The 17,944-nt window shown below is 38.5% G+C and overlaps 1 protein-coding gene across 11 annotated transcripts in view; it reads left to right on the top strand.

The window, feature by feature from the left end:
- The window catches only part of ERC1 (ELKS/RAB6-interacting/CAST family member 1), a 539,792-nt gene that overhangs the window by 496,901 nt on the left and 24,947 nt on the right, over nt 1–17,944 (top strand). The window contains exon 20 of one of the 11 annotated variants that reach the window (XR_005379702.1): nt 621–726. The exons of the other annotated variants lie outside the window; for them this stretch is intronic. The gene's annotated coding sequence lies outside the window, so the exon portion shown is untranslated. The remainder of the gene's footprint in view (nt 1–620; nt 727–17,944) is intronic. 11 annotated transcript variants of the gene reach the window in all.

Here is a 17,944-nt window from a genome sequence, read left to right as displayed (position 1 = left end):
GAGATCCCTGGGTGGCTCAGTTGTTTGGCGCCTGCCTTCAGCCCAGGGCATGATCCTGGAGTCCCGGGATTGAGTCCCACGTTGGGCTCCCTGCAGGGAGTCTGCTTCTCCCTCTGCCTGTGTCTCTGCCTCTCTCTGTGTGTGTCTATCATGAATAAATAAATAAAATCTTTTTTTAAAAAAATTAAATAAATAAATAAATAAATAAATAAATAAGTAAATAAATAAATGTTTGTTGAATGAATAAGAGAAGAAGAGAGATTGGATAAATCCCATACTCCTTATCATATGCTACAAGGCTTTCTTTCATTTGGCCTATTTATTAAATACACATCTCTTCTCATCTAAGCCTTGAAGCATACTCAAGCACTTAGTTTTATACCTACAGTTTTTATACTTCTGCCCTTTTGCTCATGTTCCTTCTGCCTAATATGCCCTTCCCTACCTTGTCTCCCTGGGCAATACCTAAATAGGAATCTGAGTTTTTAAGCTCAGCTCAGACATCATTTCTTCTATGTATCCATTCCTGAAACCCTAGGCAGAATGTGCCACTCCCTCTTTAGGGTTTCTGTAGTACTACAACACTTATATTTGTTTTCATATCCATCTTCCTATTCTAGCCTTCCTGTCTGTTAAAGACCTGAACTACAAAATTTTCATCTTAAAATTAGCACCACATCAACAAGTACCACTTTCTCAATAACTTAAATGAGCAAGTGAATTCTGGTGAGTTCTGCATAGTTTATTAGTTTGTATTTCATATTTGAGATTCTTATTTCTCCAATTAGGGAAGCCTCTTCACTGCCAGAACCATCTTGTATTTTTTAAGTGCCTAGCACAGTATTATATGTGTAGAGAATGTTTAGTATATACTTAGCTGATTATTTATCCATTGGGCAACCCAAGACAGTTTCCTCAGTGCCATTCAGTAGCTTTGGATAAGCTTACTATTGATGTTAGTAACCATTCAGACTCATCCTGAGTCATAACCCTATAATCTGCAACTGCTCAGCCTATAGAAACAGAAACTTATATCAGAAGATTTCACAGAATTGTTTTATTTCCTTTGCCTTTTTAGAGGCTGGCTATCACACCAACTAAACTTACAGATTTGCTTTTTTTTATTATTTATTGTTTTTTTGCTTTATGTATCCTAAAGCTCTGTTATTGAGTACATACACATTAACAATTGGTATGTGTTCTTGATGAATTGATTTATTATTATGTAATGTCTCCCTTGAAAACTAGTGGTATTCCATGCTCTGAAATGTGTTTTGCCTGACATTCGCATAACCATTCTAGTTTTCTTTAGGTTAATGTGTGTGTGGTATATCTTTTTCCATATATTTGCTTTTAAGCTATCTGGGTCTTTATATGTAAAAAAAAGTTTCTTGAAGACAGCATATATTCCACCAGCACCAGGCACAGGTCTAGCAGGCAAGGCTATTTCTTCCTCCTTGGTTCCACAGGGCAGGGCTACCTCCTAGGTTTCAGTAGGCCAGGTTATCACCTAGGGCTAGAGGGGTGGAGTTGCCACCCCAGAGGACCTGGAGGACAGAGCATCCTGCCAAAGAGGATTATTCTTAAGCCTTAAAATCTAATAGAATTTACCTTGCAAGGTTTTGAACTTTCTTGAGACCCATGACCCCTCCTGGAATAGGAATGTCTAACTGTCCTACTACTACTGTATTTTAGAAGTAGATAAGTTGTCTGGTTTCAACAGGTTCATATCTAGAGAGGAATTTTTGCCTTAGGATGAATCATACCTTGAGTCTCATCCACATTTGATTTAGATGAGATTTGGAATTTAGAATTGAGGCTGAAATGAGTTAAGACTTTTGGGGTGTTGGGATGAGAATAAATGTGTTTTGCATGTGAGAAGCACAGGAATCTTGGGGGAGTGGAGGTGGGGTATTACAAGCTGAATTATGTCCCACCAAATTTGTATATTGAATCCCTAACTCCCAAAATGTGACTGTATTTGCAGATAGAGCCTTCAACGAGGTAATTAAGTTAAAATGAGGCTGATAGGGTGGGCCCTAATCCAATATAACTGGTGTCCATAAAAGAAGAGATTAGAACCTACAGAGAGATGCTAGGAGTACGTAATCACAGAAGGAAAAAAAACATGTGAGGAAGGCAGTCATCTGAAAGCCAAGGAGAGACCTCAGTAGAAATCAACCCTGCCAACACCTTGATCTTGAACTTCTAAGTTCCAGAACTGTGAGAAAATACATTTCTGTTGTCAAAATACACCCAGTCTGTTGTACTTTATATAGCAGCCTTGCAAGCTAATAATGCCTTCTTTTTGAAAGATACTCTTCTCTGGATATAGAATCCTAGGTTGACTGTTTCATTTTTTAATATTTTAGAGATGCTGTTATATTTTTACCTGGCTTCCATAGTTTCAGATAAAAAGTCTTTTATATTCATGTACATATTTTTTCCTTGGTCATGTTTCTTTTTTCTCTGACTACTTTCAAGATTCTCTTTTTATCTTTTGTTTTCAGCCATTTGAAAATAATCTGCCTACTTGTGTTTTTCTTTATATTTCCTGTTTGGACTAAAATCCTGGTTTGGATCTCTGAATCTCTTGGATCTGTGTTTTGTTGGCTTTCATTAATTTTAGAAAATTCTTGGCTATTATCTCTTCAAATATTTTTTGCCCCTTTCTCTCTTCTTCTATGACTACACCTACATATTTATTCAATTATTTGATCTTGTCCCATATCTTTTGGATGTCTGTTTTTTTTTATCTTTCATGTTATATTTCATGATTCCTACTATCATTCTGGATAATTTCCATTGATCTTCAAGCGTCTTCAAGTTCGCTTGTGTTTTTTTGTGTGCCTCATAATTTTCCATTGATTGTGTTTTTTTGTGTGCCTCAAGTTTTTGTGTGCCTCATAATTTTCCATTGATTGTGTTTTTTTGTGTGCCTCATAATTTTCCATTGATTGTGTTTTTTTGTGTGCCTCAAGTTTTCCATTGATCCTCAAGCGTCTTCAAGTTCGCTTGTGTTTTTTTGTGTGCCTCATAATTTTTTTATTAAATGGTAAATATTATATGTAAAAGAACAATTGGAAAAAAAACAAAAAAACAAAAACAAAAAAAAAAAAAGAACAATTGGAACTGAGGTCAGTAATATTTATGTCTGGAAATAGGCATTCCTCTTCCATAAGTCAGTAATTGAGCTGGATTTGAGTCTTGTTTTTGCTATAGTTACCTTTAGTGCACCACAGGCTTCAAATTTTCCAGTGAGCTACCACTATCATGTTTTGTTTTTTTTTTTTTAAGATTTTATTTATTTTACTCATGAAAGACCCAGAGAGAGGTAGAGACATGAGGGAAAAGCAGGCTCTATGCAGGGAGCCCAATGCAGAACTCAGTTCTGAAATCCTGGGATCGTGCTCGCTTCGGCAACACAGTGCTCGCTTCGGCAGCACATATACTGAAATCCTGGGATCACGCCCTAAACCAAAGACAGACACCCAACTGCTGAGCCACCCAGGCGTCCCACCACTATCATGTCTTTAATATAAATTCTAGAGTATTGATTTTTTTTTTTAATTTATGATAGTCACACACACAGAGAGAGAGAGGCAGAGACATAGGCAGAGGGAGAAGCAGGCTCCATGCACCGGGAGCCCGATGTGGGATTCGATCCCGGGTCTCCAGGATCGTGCCCTGGGCCAAAGGCAGGCGCCAAACTGCTGCGCCACCCAGGGATCCCTGATTTTTTTGTTTTTCCACTGTGTTCTCAGCTTTCAGTAGGTTCCCCATGCCTTTGTCATGGAAGGCTCTTTCTGTATGCTCTTTCCCTTCAAGTAACAGACTGCTTTTGTTTCTCAGTCCAGTACTCATGGTCCGGTCAGGGGAGGTTTTTTCATTTTTCTGCTCCAGGCTCAGTCTTAGGCAGCCCTGGTTTCAGTGTTTCTGCCCCATCCCCAGTGACAGACAATTCTCCCTCTTCTTTAGTGCAAGGTCTAGACTACAGAAAGACTCCCTGCTCTTCCCTAGTACCAGAAGACTTCTGCTTTAAGATAGTTCAGAATATGGGGGCATAGTGGATTTACTGTCTCTTCTCTGGTGATGGATTTCTTTGTCTAGTGTCAATGCAGAAGGTAGGATAGATTTTTTTTTTACTGTTTTAGTGGCCAATCTTTGCCTAGGAACAGGGGTCATGAGAGTTTCTTGCCCTGGCCCCAGCAGCACATAGCTTTTCTTGTCAAAGCAAGGTCAGGCTGTAGGCACTGAAGGGTTTCTTGCCTTCTCCAACACATGATTTTTGCTTTGTATCAAAGAAGAATCCCGAGTGCAAGTGAATCTTGTATGCCTGTCTTATTGTGGCTGCCATCACCACTTGTGCTCAAACAGGGCCTAGAGTATTGATAGATTTCTCTACCTTCAAACCTTGCCAGACCCCAAATACCTGAACCACAGAGGGAGAACTCTCAGGATTCCTGTTCTGCCCCTAATCTTTCTAACAAACATACTATGACATCTAATAGAATTGGGAAATAAAGTCTTATCATTGTGTAGAATTCTGTAAGAATCCACTTAGGAAACAAGAACTGATACTGTTTTTATTCCTGGTGCTGTATAAAATTGACAAAACTGGCATTCACTTACTCTAATAAAAACATCCCTTTTTTGAAAGATAGAAGATTATGTAGACGCATAGAACTATTAAGATTTTTTTTCAACCTATCAAACTTAATAGGTTGATTCCTTAATGGTAATTATAGGATAGCTAGATGGCAGAATGTGATGAATTCTTTCTAGGCTCTGCCTTGAAACTATTCATAGCAGTGACTCTTAATTTCTAAGTTCTGTGAGTCTGCCCCCAAATTTTTTACTCTCTGGAGCTGTTTTGGGGGACGATATATTAGTTTTGATTGGATTGGACTTGTTAGGTGGGTACATAGATAATAGGCAAGCATATACATTAGTGTCATGTGCTGCTGGTGTCACCCTCTTGAGAGATGATAAATAGTAGATGATAGTCCTCATTATTTTCAGTGAATATTTTACTAAGACTGTAGCTGATGAGCCCCCATCAGCCTTGGCATTAGGCTTATTCTAAAATCTTGAGCATGACAAATTCTGACCCTATATCTCTAGTTCTATCTGGGCTTTCTTAATCTCAGGCTTCCTATCATTCTATATCCATGTTGTTATCTAAGAGAGCAGCCTTAAGTATATATATGTCTCAGGAATCACAAAAGGTTTTTGCAAAAGATTGAGAAAACCTATACTTGCCTTTTTTTTTATATTATATATATTTAGTTGCAGTATGGGTCCATATGTTCTTCTTTGTGTGTGGTTGTACCAACTTATTTTTAATGAAATACTTTAAGCATTCAGAAAAAGTATAGAGATTAATGTAACATCAGATTTATACTCAGAATTAAAAAATATTACTATGTTATAACTGCTTCAAGGTTTGAGGTTTTTTTAATGCTAAATATAAAGTCCTCGTACTCCTTCTCAACCTTCTCAATTGCATTTTTCCTTTATCATCTGTAGTGGCAATCGCTATCCAGAACTGGTGTGCATTTTGCAGTCTACATTTGTACCTTTTTAATAAAAAGCACATATTTGTTTCCATAAACAATATGCAATACTGTTGAGTGTGATATAAATTTGAAATAAATGGTATCAAACCACTTAGGCTATCTTTCTGTTCTTTATATATACTGAACCCAGGCCCTCTAGTCACTTAGTATTGGAAAAAGAGACATTGTTGAAATTTTTTCCAAATATGTATAAATCTTATACCATTTTACATGTATTTCTGGACCTCTAAAGAAGCTTCTTTGAAAAAACAGATCAAGGTAGTGTCAGAGTAGAATGCTGTTATCGTACAAAGTGGCTAGCATTAAGAAAAAGTCTTATTAAGTTCAGTTTTAGATTTGAACATCTTCTACATGTATTTTAGTCCCATATTTGACCACTGTCTGTTATTTTCCAGAATCACAGCTTATAGCAGAAATTCCAGGTCTGTATTTCCCACACTACACTTATACATGCTTCTCCTACATGAGATGCCTTCGTTTCTTTGCCAAACCCTCTTGCCAGCTCTCGGGTGGGAAATCTTGTTAGTGTCTCCATGAATCCAGCATTGACACTAGATAACATACAACTAACATCTCTTCAAGGAGTTGAGTCATTGGTTCTTGGGGCAAGTATTAATAGAACTATGTGAAAATTGTGGGAAATTTTCAAATAAAACTTGTCAGTATATGCAGGCAATTAGAGGCTTTAAATTTTCAGACTTATTTTCATTGAGCTCATGAATTTGGGTCTTGGTGTATTTGGGAGGGATAAAAATGAGTTTAACCTAAGTGTTAGGTATGTCTTTAAAAGGTTATGTCAAACATATGCTACATATTATCTCCTTGATTTCAGGAAGATACAATAAGGTGGGTTACTCTAGATATTTGCAGATGCAGATACTAGAAATACCACACCCCTATGTGTAACCTTTCTCATAGCTGCAAGTGATTGTATTCAATTTTACAATGAGGTGAGGAAACATTTATAAGTCTATGGCTCTCCTATTTATACACTTTTGTGTTGTATAACATGATTTCCCTACAACAATGAACAACTTTTCAACTTGTCACCAGCACAATGGTTCATAGAAAGTGAATGTAGAAACAAGGTTGGAGCATAATATCGTTCATGGGTCAAAGTACCCTGATTTAAAGAAATTGTATGTATTGTGATTTACACACACTGGCCAGAGTCAATATAGTCACCAAACACTAAACAGATTCATTTGGGAATACCTATAGTTAGTTGATTACACTTTAAGCATTTTGGTATGCAGGTAAATGGATACATGCAGATTATATTTTAAAGACTTGGTATTTGGGTCCTATTCCTTTGGTTTTCTTTTTTTTTTTTTTTTAAGATTTTATTTATTTATTCATGAGAATACACAGAGAGGAGAGAGAGGCAGAGACACAGGCAGAGGGAGAAGCAGGCTTCATGCAGGGAGCCTGACGTGGGACTCGATCCAGGGTCTCCAGGATCACACCCTGGGCTGCAGGCGGCTCTAAACCGCTGAGCCACCGGGGCTGCCCTCCTTTAGTTTTCTATCTCTACACTTCACCAGGGATACATTGTTCAAATAGTGAATTTAAGGCTACTTCATCTCTAGCTGCAATCTTGTTAAGGTCCGACAACCAATTAAATTTTGAATAGGTCATATTTCAGATAGCTTATGGCCAAAGAAAGCTTGTTTTTAAACATCTTTATATACAAAAGAACCATTATTTTATCTTTGAGATAATTTTTTCAAGCTCACATTACATTATTTTTACTTATCATAAAATTAAGAAGTTATATTCATAGAATTGTATTCAGTTAGCTTTGAGGTTAAAGGGAAGCATATTCCAAAAGGATGAAATGAATAATCAGCAACTCAGTTCTAAATCTTACAATATCTGAATTGAGTGAGTAGTTCTGGAACCAGTGCCTCCCTAGAGGGATAGAGAGTTTCAGAATCTCTTAAAGAAATGTCCTCTATTCTTTGTTCCAATTTTCATGATTCTAATAATCAAGGGGAAATGAAGTTAGAGAAAAATAAGGTGAATCCAGAAGTGAGCTCTCAGGCAGTGTCAAGAGAGAAATTTGATTAGTTATGGAGTTTGTGTAACAGATAAAACCCAATGAGGAGTCCCCATGGGTCCTCATCTAGAATCAAATTATAAGTCACGTCTTCAATATCCTTCCAGTATATACAGTGAGTTTCCATAGGCTTTTTCTTTTTTTTAACATCTCAACAGTATAACAACACCAGAGTTCATTTAAATAGACATGATTTTAAGGAGACCCTAAATATTACTGCCCAAGTATTCAGATATTCAGGACTCCTTAGAGTCATATCTGAGTCTAAGGCTGTGTATGGCATAGTACAACATAAATCCAGAACATCTTATTATATCAGAAAGTAAGGAAGTGTTCAAGAGTGGTAGGTATGTCAAAAGGACATGGAACTCTCAATGAAAAATTTTGAAGAATTTGAGCAGCAAAATCAATATTGATAATAGATAGTAGCCCATTGAATAAAATGGAAATCTATGAATCTATACTGGTATAAAGAAATGAATGAATAAGCGAATAGGAGAGAAAGGAAATCTGTATCCTATAGAAGAGTGTGGGCTAATAAAAGTGGAAGGAATGATGGAATAAGAGAATCACTATTTGGCAACCATCATAGTAATAACTGCTTTGGGCAAGAATCATCAATAAATGTGGAAACCAGTAGGTAAAAGTTTGTATTTGCATAGTGAAAGTATCTCTTCATAAATAAGGTATTCCACTCAATAACACAAAACTCTTTTAGTTAATTTATATTGGAAAAACCTAAAAGATACCATTTAAACCAAGTGACTGAAGTAAATTAACATCACCATTAGTAGGACAAATCAGCATTATATATTTTCTGATAATATGCACAAGAAGAACAAAGATATACTTCTACCAAATAATATGTAATCTAAATTTAACAATTAGGAAGTATTTATGAATTTATATGTAGATACAACAAATGAATGATAAAGCAAAGATAGTAAAATGTTATCAAGTATTCTGGATGAAGAGTTGGACAGGTCTTTATATTCTTGCAACTTTTCTGTAAGTTTGAAATTATTTCAAAATTTAAAAAAATTTTAAACTTAGGTCAGTAAATATGAGGTTCAGATTTTCATCATCTTGTGAAAATAGAGATGCCTAAGAGTATTAAAAATATGAAGAAGTGTACTAGTATAGACAACTCCAAAATATTACTTATAGGCAGCAACAAGATGATACAATCAGTTACAGAATGAACTGTAACTGTATATTGTATATTTGTATATTGACTAATGCAGTGTTACCCCATGACCTGTGGGTAGACATTTTAAGAAGGTAGTTTTTAGTTCAACAGAAAGAAAAGCTTACTAGATCTGTAAGCAAGCAAATGGATAGCCATATATGAAATCTGTTTTTCATTGGATGAGATGCTGTTCACTTGGGGTTGTAGAAAGGATTCAGCATTGGGAGATGATTTGAATCAGATTATTTTTAAGGTTGTTTTTTTCACCCCAACCCTGATTGTCTATTGTTCTAGTGTAAAGGGAATGTAAATATTGCCTCTCAAAATTTTAGGACTGTATTTGAATATGACATTGTAGCTCAAACAAAAAATAAAATAAGTAGAAGACTTAAGAGGAAGACAGAAATATTGTTAAAATAATTTATTCAAAAGGGCAGCTTATATAGAACAATTAAAGGCACAGAGCTCAGTTATAGGGTGAAGGGTTTTTTCTAAATGGTAAGAAGGCCCATGTTTCTCCTTTTTTTTCTGTTTCTTCTGAGGACAGAATGAGAGAGTATATTAAATTACAAAAAGAAACATTCCGGTTAAACAGGGAAGAATCTGTGAACATGGAATAAATTTCAAAGGGATATGATAGAATTTGCTTTCAGAGATTTAAAAACTAACATTGAGTCCCAGACCTTTAGTGCCCCCACCCTAACCCCATCATAGTTGTCAATATTTTGCCCATTTGATACAAATCATCTCATGCTATCCATAAATATATTTAGCCTATATGTTGAATGATTGAATATTTTTGAAAATGCAGCTTTCATTTCTGCAACTTTAATAGCCCTGGAATTTTAGGTAAAGCCAGTGTTTTTGGTTCTAAAATTGTGCCGTTGTAAACAAGGGTTAGCAATGGGTAGTTGGTTTTAGGCCTTAATAAAGAAATGTGTTTTAATTTCAGATATTAGGTAAATGGCAGGTATATAGCTAAAAATGCCCCAAATTTAGCAGGCATAGAAACATAAAACACTAAACATAAGAGAAAAAATGAAAAAAAATTGGACTTTATCAAAACTTTAAGCTTGTGTTCATCAAAATGCTGGGAGAAAATATTTTTTGTGTGTGTGTATGTGTGTGTGTGTGTTTGTGTGTGTGTTGAACAAAGGACTTCCATTGAGAAGATAAGTTTTAAAAGTCAACCTGGGTGGCTCAGTGGTTGAGCATCTGCCTTTGGCTCAGGTCGTGACCCTGGGGTCCCGGGATCGAGTCCCACATCGGGCTCCTTGCATGGAGCCTGCTTCTCCCTTTGCCTGTGTCTCTGCCTCTCTCTCTCTGTGTGTCTCTCATGAATAAATAAATAAAATGTTTTTTAAAATTTTAAAAATAAATAAAAGTCAATAACAAAAAGACAAAACAACGTAATTTTTAAGCAGACAGAAGACTTGAATAGACATTTCACAAGATGAAAATACACAAATTAAACATATGAAAAAATGCACAAATGAAAGCCACAATAAGATTGTACTACAATCTCACAAAAAAATGGTTGAAATTAACAAAACTGGTAATACAGTTGTTAGTAAGGATATGCAGCCCCTAGAACTCAGCTACATTGCTGGTAAGAATTTAATGTGGTACAAGACTTTGGGGAACCGTTAGGCAGTTTCTTACTAAATTAGATATACTCCTATTATATAATCCAGCAGTTCCCTTCTTACTAAAGAGAAGTGTGCACAAAAAGATGTGTACTAGAGTGTTCATAATAACTTTATTTTTAAAAGCCCCAAACTGGAAACAGTCCACATGTCATTAACAAAATAGATATTTTTAACTATTATGTATCATGTAATGGAATACTACTAAGCAGTAAGCAACAATGAACTAGTAATACAAGTAACTTTACAAATGAACCTCAAAAACACTATATCAAAAAAGCCAGATACAAAATAAAATGTAATTAATGTATGATTTCATTTGTATGACATTTATGAACAGGGTAAACTAATCCGTGGTGGTAAAAATTAGTACACTGGTTACCAAAGGAATTGACTGAGAAAAAGAATACAAGAGACTTTCTGGAATGTTGGAAATGTTCTATAATTTGGCTAGGGAGACAGTTATGTGGGTAAATGGATTTACCAAAATTCATCAAATTGTACACTTAAAGATCTATGCATTTCACAATATGTCGATGATAGTTAAAATGAAAACAGAGTGGTGTTTGGCTGGCTCAACCGGAAGAGCATGTGACTCTTGATCTCGGGGTCATGAGTTTGAGCCCCAAATTGGGCATGGAGCCTACTTTTAAAAAATAAGTAAACTTTAAAAAAAAAAAAAACTTTAGTAAAATATGAAAACAGAGAAATCATATCCCACAACTAGTCTCTTTTTAACTTTTTGAAGCAGTTAGACTGATAAGCAACAGTTGCTAAAAAGCTAAAAATGGAATTTCTCCTTAGAAAACAAATTCTTTTTTTCCACCATGAATGCCAGCCTCCAATCAGGGGCCCAAACACACTGGAATGAACTTGTATCAGCCAGCCTGCTCTGTGGGTCATGGAGCTTTGAATTCCAGCTCCCTTTCCCAGCACTCCGTCCCATTTTTTAATTTCCAGGGAAGTATTGTTCCAAAACTTGGCTCAGACCTTGTCATCTCCTTGGATTCCTTCTTCATTTGTTTTCTTGATTTTGATCAATCACTCTTTGGCTTGTATCCCTCTCTTTTCAAGATGGTGAATCAGGGGTGTGTAATGCTGGGGCAGTATTGGGCACAGAACCTAAAAGTCCTCTACCCTCACTCAGGGAATGCATCAATTATCAGTCACAACATAACGTTTCATTCTTCTCTCTTGAATGCATTTGCACAGATTGTTGTCCCACACGAGTGAGCCAAATGGACTTATGAGCTGTTGGGGGGCAAGGGATAGGGGACAGCAGGAAGAGAACATAAGAAAAGAAAAAGAATAGTTCTTTGTGGGGCAACAAACTTTGTTCTGGTTCCCAGCCTGACTGTTTCTGATCTGGCTTTCTCCTTTTTGTGATGTTTGAACTCCTTATCCAAAAAACTAAGAGCAGCAGAGTTTGAGAGGCTGAGAGAGAGGCAAGACCAGCAATCCAGCAAAAATAACTGCAGAGCTGTGAAGATAAATGTGTGTCTGTATCAGAACTGGGCTTGAATAGTGTGTGTGTGTGTGTGTGTGTGTGTGTGTGTGTGTGTGTGTGTGTGAGAACAAATTTATGAGAAAAACCCTGTGGAGTAGCCTCACTGCTTCTCTCCCTCTGCTGCTCTCATACAGTCTGGCACTTTCTCCTCCCTCTGACAGCTGCCATTAACCTTTTTCTGCAAAGAGCAGAGTATCTTGCCAGTTGGATGTTGAAAATCTGTCAGAGAAAAGCTTGTTCAAAAAAAAGGGGGAGGAAGATAGGGAAGAGCTGGGCAGACACCACAAGAGAGGATGGGGGCTGACAGGGTGCTAAGCTGGGCCATAGAACACCCTGCTGTTGTCTTCTGATAAAACCTCCAAAAGCTGAGTTGGGGAAAGGATGAGGAAATGAGGATTTGAATATAAAGACAATAAGGACCTCTTACATAGCTGAAATTACACAGATATTAAGCTTTATTTGCACTCACTCCCAGTGTGAGAGTAGCCTTATGGTGCACCCATGAAAGGATGCACTTAAATGGGGACAGAGCTACAGGCTTGGTGCAGAATGGAGTATAATCTTGCTTGTGGAGAGAGAATATTAAAAGGCTTAGCTAGACCAGAACTTTTTTTGATAGAAAAGATCAAGATCCCTCCAACCATTTCCTTTCTTACTTCTCTCAGAGAAGGGGAATTCTCCTTTTTCTGTTTTGTCTGCAGGTCTTTCCCTCCACTTCTTGACTAGGATAGCTCTTGGTCCTCATTACTGGTGCCTACCTCCAACTAGCCTGTACCAAATAAAAGTGAACATAAAACACCTATTCTGAATTCAGGTCTCATGTCCTTAACTTTGCAACGAAAAATGCAAGAACCTTTTTTTAGTCTAGTTTTTATTAGCTTGGTCTTGCACTGGACTCTTTAGAGTTCTAAAGTATGAATATGGAATGTTTTGTTAATTACAAAGCTCTGTGTTTATAGAGATCTTAATGTTTTCTAGCTTCCCTAACTGCATTTTTCCTTTTGTGTTTAAAGTATTCCCGTGGGAGAAGAGGTTAACACTCGTGATTCCCTAGAGCTCCTGCAGGAGCAATTATTTACCATCTTGGTATTTTAATGAGTCTTGACAATTGCTACAGTCCAGTACATTAAACACGGCTCTGTCATCTCCAATGTCATCTTACACAGATAGTGCTCCCACAATGAAGCAAAGAAGAAAATTAATCCTGTGGATACAAAAAAAAAAAAAAGTCATGACCAGCATAAGCACTGCAAACTTAAAGCCAGTAGAACTTAGAAACTTTGGAAATGACAGGTTTTTGGTCTAGTCAGAACATTTGAAATAAATGGCCCTAAGCTTTCTTCCAAACTATTTCTTTACCAAATGTTTGGTGGGACAGTCTAGAAATAGATTTTCTATAGGCATTATCTCCTATGGTGTATGCCAGGGGCTCCACCGTATTTCTACCCCAGCACACCAGAAGGATACAAAGCTCCTGTGGTAACAGTGGCTAGGTGCAACAGTCATTCTCTAAGGGAAACTTATATAAACTTAAGAAAAGACAAAAGTGGGGGAGTACACCTCTCTTCCAATGGGACAGAACCTTTTAGGTGTAAAATCAAAAGGATACCTTGAAATAAAAGCAATCTTCAGGGATCCCTGGGTGGCGCAGTGGTTTAGCACCTGCCTTTGGCCCAGGGCGCAATCCTGGAGACCCGGGATCGAATCCCACGTCGGACTCCCGGTGCATAGAGCCTGCTTCTCCCTCTGCTTCTCCCTCTGCCTATGTCTCTGCCTCTCTCTCTCTGTGTGACTATCATAAATAAATAAAAATTTAAAAAAAAATAAAAGCAATCTTCAGTCTACATACAGGCTGTACTACCATTCCTGACTTGGCTCTCCTGTGCCCCACAACCTAAAGCCCTGCTTCCAGACAGTATGGGGAAATACTGCCACAGACCTCCCTTCCTGCAGTCTGAAGAGTCCCTGCTACTTGAATGACCTAGCCCTTCACAGCAGCCACTAGTTACTGTTCTAGCTGTTGTAGCTTTTACTCCCTGAGTCTCTAAGAGAACCTCCTGTACCCCTTTTAAGAACATCCTGCTGCTGGAGCTACTCCATAGAAGTGAGGTTTTCTGCTAAGTAGGAGAGATGGGACTGGACCACACTCACCCGCCACTGAGGCAAGCGAAAATGTTTTTCTAAAGTCCGGAGTTAGAGCCCAGAAGGCATCTTCCAATATGTAAAATGTTACGAATGGCGGTTAAGTTCTATGACATCATATACCAACAATATTGTATTAGTTTGCAAGGCTGCCATAACAAAATACCACAGACTGGGTGGCTTGAACAACAGTAATTTATTTCTTACAGTTCTGGAAGCTAGCAGTTCAAGACTGAGACATTGGCACGGTTGGTTCCTCCTGAGGCCTCGTCCTTGGCTTGCAGATGGCCGCCTCCTCACTGTATCCTCACATGGCCTTTCCTTCATATACATGCATCCCTGGTGTCCCTGTGTCCAGATTGCCTCCCCTTCTTCACAAGGACACCAGTCATTGCAATAGGACGCCCCCTAACAGCCTCATCTTAACTCAGTTAGTTACTCTTTAGATCTTTAAAGTAGATATTGCTCCTTTAATTATCTGCATTCTGAGGATATGGGATTAGAGCTTCAATATGTGAGTTGGGGGAGGGAGCATGATTCAGCCCAGAGCAAGCATTATGGGTCAGTATCTCATGGGGACTGCTTGGGAACCTAACTACCACTTAGGTAATTGTTTCTGGGTTTCAAACAACTGACTTTCAAACAAACTCTGGAAACAGCATTCCAAATAAATCATGGGGCCCTGCTTATTAAAAGGTGGAGGGGGGGTACTGCACTACTGCACAATCTGTTACTCACATCCACTAATTACAGAATACTCCCCCCAGGGGAGTTGCAGGGTGTGCTGGTGACTTCAGTCCAAAATGCTATGTGAAAAGAAGTTAGTCATTGGACCTTCCTCAAAAAAGCTGTGTAATCGACATAAAGGCACATAAAACTTGAAGCTGATACTTGTTTAGTGAATGAATGAAATCAGGAATTTTCTAGAGGTATTCTTCTATACTGTATGAATGCCCCTTTATTGCTCTGCCTACTAATTTTTATATAAAAGACCACTTAGGCACAAAAGAAAATCTCCCTACCTGGCCTATGTTCTCCTAGTGAAAGGGAGCCTTTAATTTTAACACTTAACAGATCTTGTTTTAAATTGCAGTGATACTTAGTAGTACTATAAATTAGGTTTTGGTTGATGAATTAGGTTTTAATATTATCAGACTTTAAAAATCTTACCTTTTTTTTTTTTTTAAAGATTTTATTCTTAGGTAATCTCTGTACCCAATGTGGGGCTCAAACTCACAACCCCAAGATCAAGAGTCACATGTTCCACTGATTGAGCCAGCAAGACCCCTTAATGTTACCCTTTTATTTTTTTAAGAGTTTATTTATTTATTAGGGTGAGCGAGAGAGAGAGAGAGAGAGAGGGAGAGAGCATGAACCAGGGGTGCGTGAGTAGGAGCAGAGGGAGAGGGAAAAGCAGACTCCCCACTGAGCAGGGAGCTTGATGCAGGGCTCAATCCCTGGACTCCAGGATTATGACCAGAGCTGAAGGCAGACACTTACCCGACTGAACCACCCAGGCACCCCCTAATCATACCGTTTTCTAGTGTAAACCTAAGCCAAAAGGCCAGACACTAACATCCTTTTGCCAGCCTAACAGAAAAGCATGATAGTAGTGGCTTAAAAGTAGTAGGATGTGGGACACCTGGGTGGCTCAGCGATTGTCTGTCTTCGGCTCAGGGTGTGATCCCAGGATCCTGGATCGAGTCCCGGGCTTTCTGCGGGGAGCCTGCTTCTCCCTCTGCCTGTGTCTCCACCTCTCTCTCTCTGTGTGTCTTTCACAAATAAAATAAATCTTTTAGAAGGAAAAGTAGTAGGATGGGATGTTTGATAAAGCTCCTTCCTATATGCCTGAAATTGCACTGTTCAGTTTATTCCTTTGAATCAGTTATCCCTCCAAGACACTGCCTTTTTAAATGCAGATATTTAGGAAGGATAGCACATTGGCATCATCACCTTTGCATGCCTGGGGTACCTGAACACCAGAATGTTAAGAACAGTGAGTAACTGGGAAAGTACAAAAAAGAGCCACATAAGGGATCCCTGGGTGGCTCAGCGGTTTAGTGCCTGCCTTTGGTCCAGGGTGTGATCCCGGAGTCCCAGGATCAAGTCCTACATCGAGCTCCCTGCATGGAGCCTGTTTCTCCCTCTGCCTGTGTGTCTACCTCTTTCTCTCTCTGTGTCTCTCATGAATAAATAAATAAAATCTTAAAAAAAAAAAAAAAAAGGCCACATTGCCAGATTAAAAACCAGATTAATCTTCTCAGTGTAAACCAGGCCTGGTGATAAAACATCATTATACTTCAGATTCTCTGGTTTTAGGCTATTTGATGCATCAAGAGTATATGGGAAATCATACCAACATTTTGCAAGTCTTTAGCCTAAATTTGAATCAGTAGATACTACTCCTAAAAGTATGTTTAACACAGAGGCATGTTAGGATGCACCTAGCAGGAAGGTAGGGAATCATTGAAAAGTTACCTAACTAGATTTTCTCTAGCATCCTATGATGAGACACAGGGAAGGCACAATGAGAAGTCTTCATGAGATCTAAAGAACTCCTCTAACTAGAAATAGGCTGCAGGCTCTCATTTGGGGATCACTGTTCTAATGGTATTTTATCAGGAATGAGCTATGTTTATTCATACATTGATAATTAAAGCTGGAGAGAATTTAGAGATCTTTGAATCTCCACTTCCCTTTTTTTTTCTTTTGCACTTTTGCATACAAGGAGGCTGAGGCCACAGAGGTAAAGCGACCTGCCCAAGATGATGAAGCTAAGTGGCACAGTTGGGACAGGACATTTCCTTCTATTTCAGACCTCTCCCCACTACTGCACATCGAAAACCCCTCTGGAAGAAAATCCTCTTGGCTGGTCAGAGGAGGCTCTAGTAATAACAGTATTCTCTTTTGGTTAATGTTATAATCCACATGATGCTGCAAGGCCACTTGCCTTCTAACCCAAGCAGAGTGTGTGTCAGTAATGGATCACAGCAGAGAGGTGCTGTGCACCTGCATTGTGCACAGACCAAGTACTGTGACTTTCTTCAGGGGAGAAAAGTTCATGGTAGATCATTTAAAGTATCTATGAAGAAGTTTCTGGAACCTCAGGGCTGCAGCTTTGCCAGCACCTCTCTTGCTCCGTACACACTCAGTTGAACCCTCAGTGTTAGGCCCTTATGTACCAGCTAGTGTATTGCAGCCCACAGGCAACCATCCTATAGGTGCCAGGCATAACTGGAAAGAGCCACATGCAGGAGTTGCTGGGGTGTTTATTTGGCCTCCTTGGGTTGTGTGCAGTGGGATGATCCCATGACTTCTTCTTCTGGAAGAGCACATTCTCACTTGGCAACTTCTTAAGGTTCAGTTCACCTCCAGCTCCAGCTGCTTCCTCAGAGAGAAAAGATCTGGTGATCCTTCCCTCCATAAGCTACATGAAACTTCACAGAAGTACTTGCTTTGCTGTGGACTTGCCTTCTCAAGCTTTGGTCACTCTTTCCATGTGGAAATAAAGCTGGGTGAGGCCATTTGAGCTCTGGACTGCCATGGCTTTGCCCATACTTTCTGGGGAACTATGCTATGAGTGTGGTAAGCCTTAACATTCATTGAGTCAGGCTGGACTAGAAATGTCCCTGGAGCCTCTCATTCTCAACACTGACTGCAAAATTCTGAGCATTAGGGACTATGAGAATATCCTTTGAACCTCAACCATCCCCAAGAACTTTCAAATCACATCACATATTTTCTTCCCTTTAGCAATCTGAATTAGTTACACAGAACTCCAGACACCTACCTCATCCCCAGCCTTGTCCATGTCACATATAG

Source organism: Canis lupus, chromosome 27 (genome assembly GCF_011100685.1).
Source record: "Canis lupus familiaris isolate Mischka breed German Shepherd chromosome 27, alternate assembly UU_Cfam_GSD_1.0, whole genome shotgun sequence".
Lineage (NCBI taxonomy): Eukaryota > Metazoa > Chordata > Mammalia > Carnivora > Canidae > Canis > Canis lupus.
Note: the sequence above shows the minus strand (reverse complement) of the source record. Positions and strands in the feature narration are given on the sequence as shown.